This window comes from Zingiber officinale, chromosome 9B (assembly GCF_018446385.1).
Source record: "Zingiber officinale cultivar Zhangliang chromosome 9B, Zo_v1.1, whole genome shotgun sequence".
Taxonomy (NCBI): domain Eukaryota; kingdom Viridiplantae; phylum Streptophyta; class Magnoliopsida; order Zingiberales; family Zingiberaceae; genus Zingiber; species Zingiber officinale.
In genome coordinates, this window is record NC_056003.1 from 63,705,526 (window position 1) to 63,712,823 (window position 7,298).

The 7,298-nt window shown below is 37.3% G+C and overlaps 1 long non-coding RNA gene across 2 annotated transcripts; it reads left to right on the top strand.

Annotated features, from left to right (window-relative positions):
* Positions 1-1,294: 1,294 nt before the first annotated feature.
* Positions 1,295-3,052, top strand: LOC122025647. 2 transcript variants are annotated; one of them, XR_006123793.1, is made up of 3 exons: positions 1,295-1,788; positions 1,874-2,001; positions 2,793-3,052. It is a non-coding gene; the product is annotated as an uncharacterized LOC122025647 (long non-coding RNA). The 2 variants fall into 2 exon arrangements; XR_006123792.1 differs by lacking the exon at positions 2,793-3,052 and having other exon boundaries at positions 1,874-2,461.
* The last annotated feature ends 4,246 nt before the right edge of the window (positions 3,053-7,298 follow it).

Genomic DNA, 7,298 nt, shown 5'->3' on the forward strand with positions numbered 1-7,298 from the left:
AGACTGTATCATTTCTGTGACAAATTTTATTTATAAATTAATTAAAAGTTAAAACGGAAATAAAATCTGTTTCAGATTTATATAAATCAGAGACAGATTTAATACAGAATTATTAATCCGTTTCATTTTAGTAAATTATATATTTAAAAAAAATTAAGATAGAATTTAAAACAAATTTGAAACGAACATATAAATTTTTATAAACAAAAATAAATATGAATTATAAACAGAAGACTGTATAATTTCTGTGACAAATTTCGTTTATAAATTAATTTAAAGTTAAAATGAAAATAAAATCTATTTCAAATTTATATAAATCAGATACAGATTTGTTACATAATAATTAATTTGTTTAACTTTAATGAAATATAATATTTGAAAAGAAATTTAAAACAAATTTTGATACGAAGCTATGTATAAATTGTATTAAAAAAATAAATATGGATTATAAACGGAATTTGTGATCGTTTAAATATTTTTAAACGAAAATAGAATTTGTTTTATATTTATATAAATCAGAGACATGAAATTGTAAATATATTCACTTTGATAAAATATAATATATGAAAAAACTTTAAGAAAGAATTTAAACCAAATTTAATATGAAATTATATATAACTTTTTATAAAGAAAAATAAATATGAATTAGGTTTTCTAACCCTTTCTCCTCGTCCTAATTTGACTTTGGCTTTGTCTTTGGCTTTATCAGAGCAGGTACAAATTCTTTTTCTCCCGCCTCTGATTTTATTTTTCTCGTGCTTGGTGGCTATCTTATACGGCTGCAAAGGTTGCTCGCAGCTGCGAGGTCGACCGTAGTTGTGAGGGCGATCACAACCACTTAAGGTTGTCTACAGTTGCTTCTCAAGGCCGCAAGGTTCGCGACCTTTTCAATTAGCCCCCTCATGTGACCGTGAGGTCGTCCACCTTATAGTCCTTGAATTCTTATTATTTTTATTGATTTTTACTAATAATTGTGCACTTTTATTGTAAAATACGGCAATAAAATAATAATAATAATAATTAAACAATAAGGTTTAATTGGGAAATAATCTTAACGGAATTTTTAGATATTTTTTAAGAATTTTTCGGAGCTGTGTAATTGGAGGGGATACATTTGCAGACTTGAGAAAAATTTATTTGGAATACCCAATTTAAGTAGGAGTTGATAAAAGAAATTACTTAAGTTTTAATTAAAATAAACCTAGTTATCTAATTTAATTAATGGTTATAATTCCTCACCGTGCCCTATTCCACCCTAATCGTCGAATCCTTCCTCACCTTATCTCGTCGTCGCCCCGATTCTTCCTCCTCTCTCACGCCGTTTACTCTCTGCTCTTCTTCTTCTCCTCATCTTCTCCAACCGGCGCCCCTTTCTCTTCTTCCGCGTCATCTTCCCTCCTCTGCCGTCGTCTCCTCGTCGCGGAGGTCCTCACCACGCCGATTGTCACGAGAGCACCGCCGGCAGCAGTCCTTCTCTCCGCGAGCCTCACCAACACCAAGCTCTCTGGGCTATCAGGCGGCCCGATCCTCTTCTACTTTTCCCCTTGAGTCTCTGCCCTAGATGCAGCCGGCGTCATCGCATCCGACCACAGTACCTGCAATTTTGGGCGGCTAGCGTCGCCGCCATCTCTTTCACCGGCTGCCACTTCTTCCTCTTCCATCTGCCACCGTCGGAGAGCTGAGTACACAGGAGAGTAGGGTTGTTCTTCCGCGTATCAGCAGTTGCGAGGGGTTACCACGCGTTGCCCCCTTCAATTGTGCCGTGGCCATCCGGTCAGCCACAAGGAGGTATGAGATGTTGTCATCTCTATTCCTCTTCCCTGTTTGACAGCCGTCACAACTTATCAACGGATTGGCATCTTCTGGATTGCAGATCCATTGCTGCGGTGACCCCATTTGTGCTTGGATTTGTGCCACTGTCGTGTATCGGTGAATTCTGAGGCGGTGAGGGTTGTTGGACAGATTTACCATCGTCGGAAGAGCCACAAACTGCTGATAAGGGTAGTAATCTGAACCTGATCAGATTTATTAGGTTGTTTCTTTTATCATGTTGGATGTGTGTTATGTTTCTTATTGAATGCTTATATCAAACTTGATCTCCCTTAATTAGAATGCACGCACTTGGCTTTAATTGTTTCATGCACCCAACTTGTTTGATAAAATGTTCCGTAGTTAGGTTCTAATTTTTGCATGTCATGTGTTCATTTCACGTTCGGTGAAATGTCTCTTTCAATAGTTAGGTTCAATCTGATGCATCTTAGTTTACTTAACTCTTGCTTTGTATTGCTCTTTCAATTGTTAAGTTTTATGTCTTCATTTAAATTCAATTAGGTTAAGTTAGATTAGGTTTCTTTAATGCTCTAAGTTTTGTTCCATGCTTAGTTTCGTTAATTACTTCATGTTGACTATTATTTTCTGCAATTGTATTTTATTCATTAGGTTTGATTTCATAGTTGCTTTGCTATTTCAAATCTTAGTCTTAGAATCCAAAATTTTCTATTATCTTGTATTTGATTTTGTTATATGTACTTAGAGATTCTAAGTTTAAGATTCAAATTTGAAGAAAATCCTACTTAAGTATTTGTTCACACTGACCTAATTTTTATGGTTTTGTGATGCCTATTGTTTCAGAGCCAAAAGAGTCTTCATGACTTGTTAATTCTTTAGCATTGACAACTATGGACTAATTAGTGGGTGATCATTGATATTGATTATGACTTTTGTATAATTTTAATTTATTTGTATTAAAAATTTTGATATTGTAAGACTTGTTTAATATTTTGATTTGTTAGATTTTCTCAACAAAATTGGTTGGTTCATTAATCTGTACAAGAGAAGCAATTTATCTCATGGAATTCGAAGACAGGGAGGGCAAAGAAGAAAATGAAGGCATGCATGTTATTAGCTCGAGGATAGAGGAACAAATTATTGAAAGAGAAAAAAAACTTGTTATTATAGAGGGAAGAAAATCTCAAGGAGATGATTCGGAAATGATTCAAGAAATGGAATATACAAATCATTTATATCTAGGAAAATTTGATCTTTATAGTTTGATTATTGGTCAAATTTGTTTGGATAATGTAAATATTTATTTATTTTAATATTAATTGTATAATACATTTGAAATTAGAAGTTATTTCTTTTTAATAATTTTAATTTATTTGAAATGAAGAATTATTTAAATATATTGATGAAAAATATAAAAATGTAATATAATAATATTTAGTGATAAATTTAAAAATAAAATTATATACGGATTTATAAATAGAATTGTAAATAGATTTATAAACAGGATTAATAACAGATTTAAAACAAAATTAGAGACAGAATTTACATTTGAAATTAATTTTATTTTGTTAACTTGAAATAGATTTATAAACAGTTTTTTCATCCGTTTCAAAAATTAGAGACGGAATATTTCCGTTTCAAAATTAGCTACGGGGCTTTCACTAACGGATTTTTGAGACGGAATATTCCGTCTCAAACTTTCTTTAGAGACGGAAAAATGATTTTCAGAGACAGATTTTTTCGTCTCTAAAACCCTGTTTTCTTGTAGTGATTGGAGAATGTATACTAATGACCCGCCATGAGAAAGTATCATGGATCGTTATATGAGTGTCATATACTTTCTCATGTGACTATTAGTATGACTATTGGTCCTTAGACCTGAAGTCACCATGGTTCCCTACATAAGGAGTTATGTACTTTGGTTTCGTCAAACGTCACCCGTAACTGGGTGGACTATAAAGGCGATTACCGGGTATATAACGAATTATGCAGAGGGATGTGAGTGATGTAGATGGGATCTATCCCTCCCATATGATGGGAGCGACATCGGTATTCTTGATAGAGTTAGATCACGAAGTGCATGGCCATGCCCAAATGAGTCAACATGAGATGTTGAGCTCATTTGATCAAGTGAGTCTACTTGGAGTTCAAGATTTAGATTGATTAGAGGATGACACGGTCTATGCCTCACATTGATCAATCTAGATGTCTAGGATAGAAGGACAATGTCACATATTGTGAGGAGTCACAATTAGTCATCACAAGGTGATGTTGGATCTCAACATTCTTGTAACTTGGGTAGCAATGATGTATTGCTAGATGTCGCTCATTGCTTATGTTTCTAAAGGAGTTTAGAAACATTGCCAATGTTACAAGAACCTATTGGGTCACACACAAAGAACAAGTGGATGGAGATTAGGTTCATATGATGAACCAATTGGATTAGGTTCATATGATGCACCAAAGATTGGATTCAAATTAGACTTATTGAGTTAGACTCAATTAGATTCAATTGTTGAATGAGTCTAATTTAAATTTGATTCATTGAGTCAATTTATATTAATGAATTGAGATTCATTAAATTGAAATTGACTTGAATCAAAGGTTGGATTTAACTCAACAAGGAAGAAAATTGGTCAATTTTGACTTGACCAAATGGAAGTTGAAACATCAAGTTTGACTTGATATTGCCACATCATGAAGGTTGACTCATCCTACATGGCATGACTAACCTTGACACATCATCTCCACCTCATCATGGTGTGCCACCTCATGGAGGTTACACATTCCATTCCATTAAATGTGGTCGGCCACATTAAATGGGGAGGTTACAAGGTGTGGCCGGCCACACTAATGTAGTGTGGAGGTTTTGGTTTTGTGAATTGATGTGTGCATTCATTCTATCATCTTCTTCCTTGGTCTTTCTTCCTCCTTGCTGCTGTTGCCGTGAGTTCTAAGCAAGGGTGAAGGTGGTTGAGTGAGTTCCAAGAGAATAAGGAAGAGTGAAGGTCACAAAGGAGGATACTACTTCTTGAGTGTATGAGATTCTTTTTGCATCATCTCTTTTTCTTCCTTTCAAATCCTACCCGAGAGCCCAAGAAGTGCTAGCACACTTGTGGTGCTCTCTTCTCCATCCTTGAGTGTTAGAGAACACTTCTTGTTCGTGTGGATATCACTAGAGAGTTGTCTACGTTGACAACTTCGAGATCCGGCGTACAGTTGGACGAGCGGGATTTGCGAGGGCACGCATCGAAGGTATAACTCTTATCTACTGTAGATCTGGAGTGTGAAACTCGTATTCGTAGTTTTGAAATCTATTCTTTGCACGGATCCGTTGGCTAGGGAGTTTCGGGGTTTCCGCGACGCGAAAAAGCTATTTTCGCGGCCCGAAAAATCCAACACTTTTGACTCGGATATCGGAATGAGGTGATCTCGGATGCGAAACGAAGCTAATTTCAAGCTCTACACAGATTTATACTTCCCAATCAATTGGCCAATTGATTGTAGGGTTCAATCGATTGGTTAATCGATTGGGCGATGTGATTTTGTGCAGAAATGGGTTGAATCGATTGGGTAATCGATTGAAACTTTCCCAATCGATCGGTCAATCGATTGGGAGAGTTTTTGAGCGAACAATGAGCTTCTGAATTGATCAGTTGATCAATTGAAATCTCCAATTGATTGGCCGATCGATTGGAGCGCTGGAAATCGCTCGAGAAACCTTGAATCGATCGGGTAATCGATTCAGGGCGATTCCAAGAGCACAGAGGCACTCTGGATCGATCAACCAATCGATCCAAAGCCTCCCCAATCGATTGGGAGCAATCCAATCGATTGGGATTCGTCCGTTGGCGCGGATAAAGTCGTTGGCGAGCGTTTTTCTACGTACGACTTCCTCTCTTCTCCACAGGTGATCACAGCAAACCTCTACAGCGATCTTTTCTTCCTCACCGCCAGTTCTTGAAGGTTCTTGGAGGCTCATCCAAGTCAAGAGGTGAGTTGCAACAAGAAGAAGAAGAAGCTAGTGTTTTCATTGTAATCTTGTAAGATTCATTTGTATTTTGCTTCTTTCTTTCTCATTGTTGTATTGTGAGGTTGTAAGGCTTCTCCGCCTTCGGTAGTTACCTAAAAAGAGTGTTTTTATAGTGGAGGGTGCGTGAGTGTGTGGATCCTTGGACTAGTCACTTCTTCTTGAGGTGGATACCAAGTAAATCCCTAGAGTTAGCGTTGTTGTTTGTGTTTCTTGTATTTCTGATGCACATCATCCCAAGAAGCGAGCAACGACGAGCACAACGATCGCGACGAGCTATTCACCCCCTCCCCCCTCTAGCTACATTTCGGTCCTAACAAGTGGTATCAGAGCGAGGTCGCTCTTCACCGGAATCATCTCCAGAAGGGGCAACAAAGCTAGAGGGTGAAGAAGTTGGAGAAAATTTGTAAAAGTTAAAGAATTCAAGAAGCCCTACTTCAAGATGGAATTCCGAGATGGACTCGGATTTGACACGAGGGTGCCTCCACCATATGTATCCACGAGTTTTGATTCTTGGAAATCAAGAATCAAAAATTTTCTTATGATGGAGATAGAGCAATGGTTTGCTCTCATGGAAGGCTTCAAAGCTCCAACAAGTTCAAAGGGCAAAATTCTCAAGAGGAGTAAGTGGAGCCAAGAACAAATCCAAAGGTGCGAGGCGAATGACAAGGTAACCAAATTACTGGTTAATTTATTGTCAAACATAATTCTATGCAAAATTGGAGAATTTGAAGATGCAAAGGAATTGTGGAGCAAGTTGGCCAAGCTTCATGAAGAACCCTCCACTGTACCAAATCAAGACAAATCCAAAGAGGGCAACTCATTGGAGCAAGACCAAGAGCAAGAGGACTCCGAAGTTGAGAGATGCTCAATTTCCGAAGAAGAAGAAGTCCAAGAAGTCTCATCTTCAAAGGAATGCAATGAAAAGAGTAAAGAGGGAGCATACTCTTTGTTCCATGTACAAGATGAAGATGATGAAGCCTCCACCTCTAGGATTGAGGGGGAGTGATTTTTGTTGACACCGGATCAAGAAGAAAAAGAAGTCTCCAAATCCGGGTCAAGAGAAGAAGAGGATGAAGAAGCTTCCACCTCCACAAGTCAAGTCAAATCTATTAGAGGAGCATCACTGTCGGAACAAGAGGAAGTTTCTCCCTCCAGATCCAAAGGAGAAGATGTCATCCCTGCACATGAAGGTATAAATATTTCATTTAAAAATAAAAATCACATTATATGCTTTAAGTGTAGGGAACATGGGCACTACAAGAGCAAGTGCCCTAATTTGGTCAAGAAGAAGGGCCAAGTGGCACCAAAGGGCAAGGAGAAGTCCAAAGAGTGTAAAATACCGAAAAAAAATGACGATAATTAATAAGGGAATTTTCTGGAATTTTTGGATATTTTTCGGGAATTTTTCGGAGCTCGTACGGACGAGTTAACGGGGATAAAAACGGGGCCCAGAAAAGTCTGTTTGGGTTACCCCATT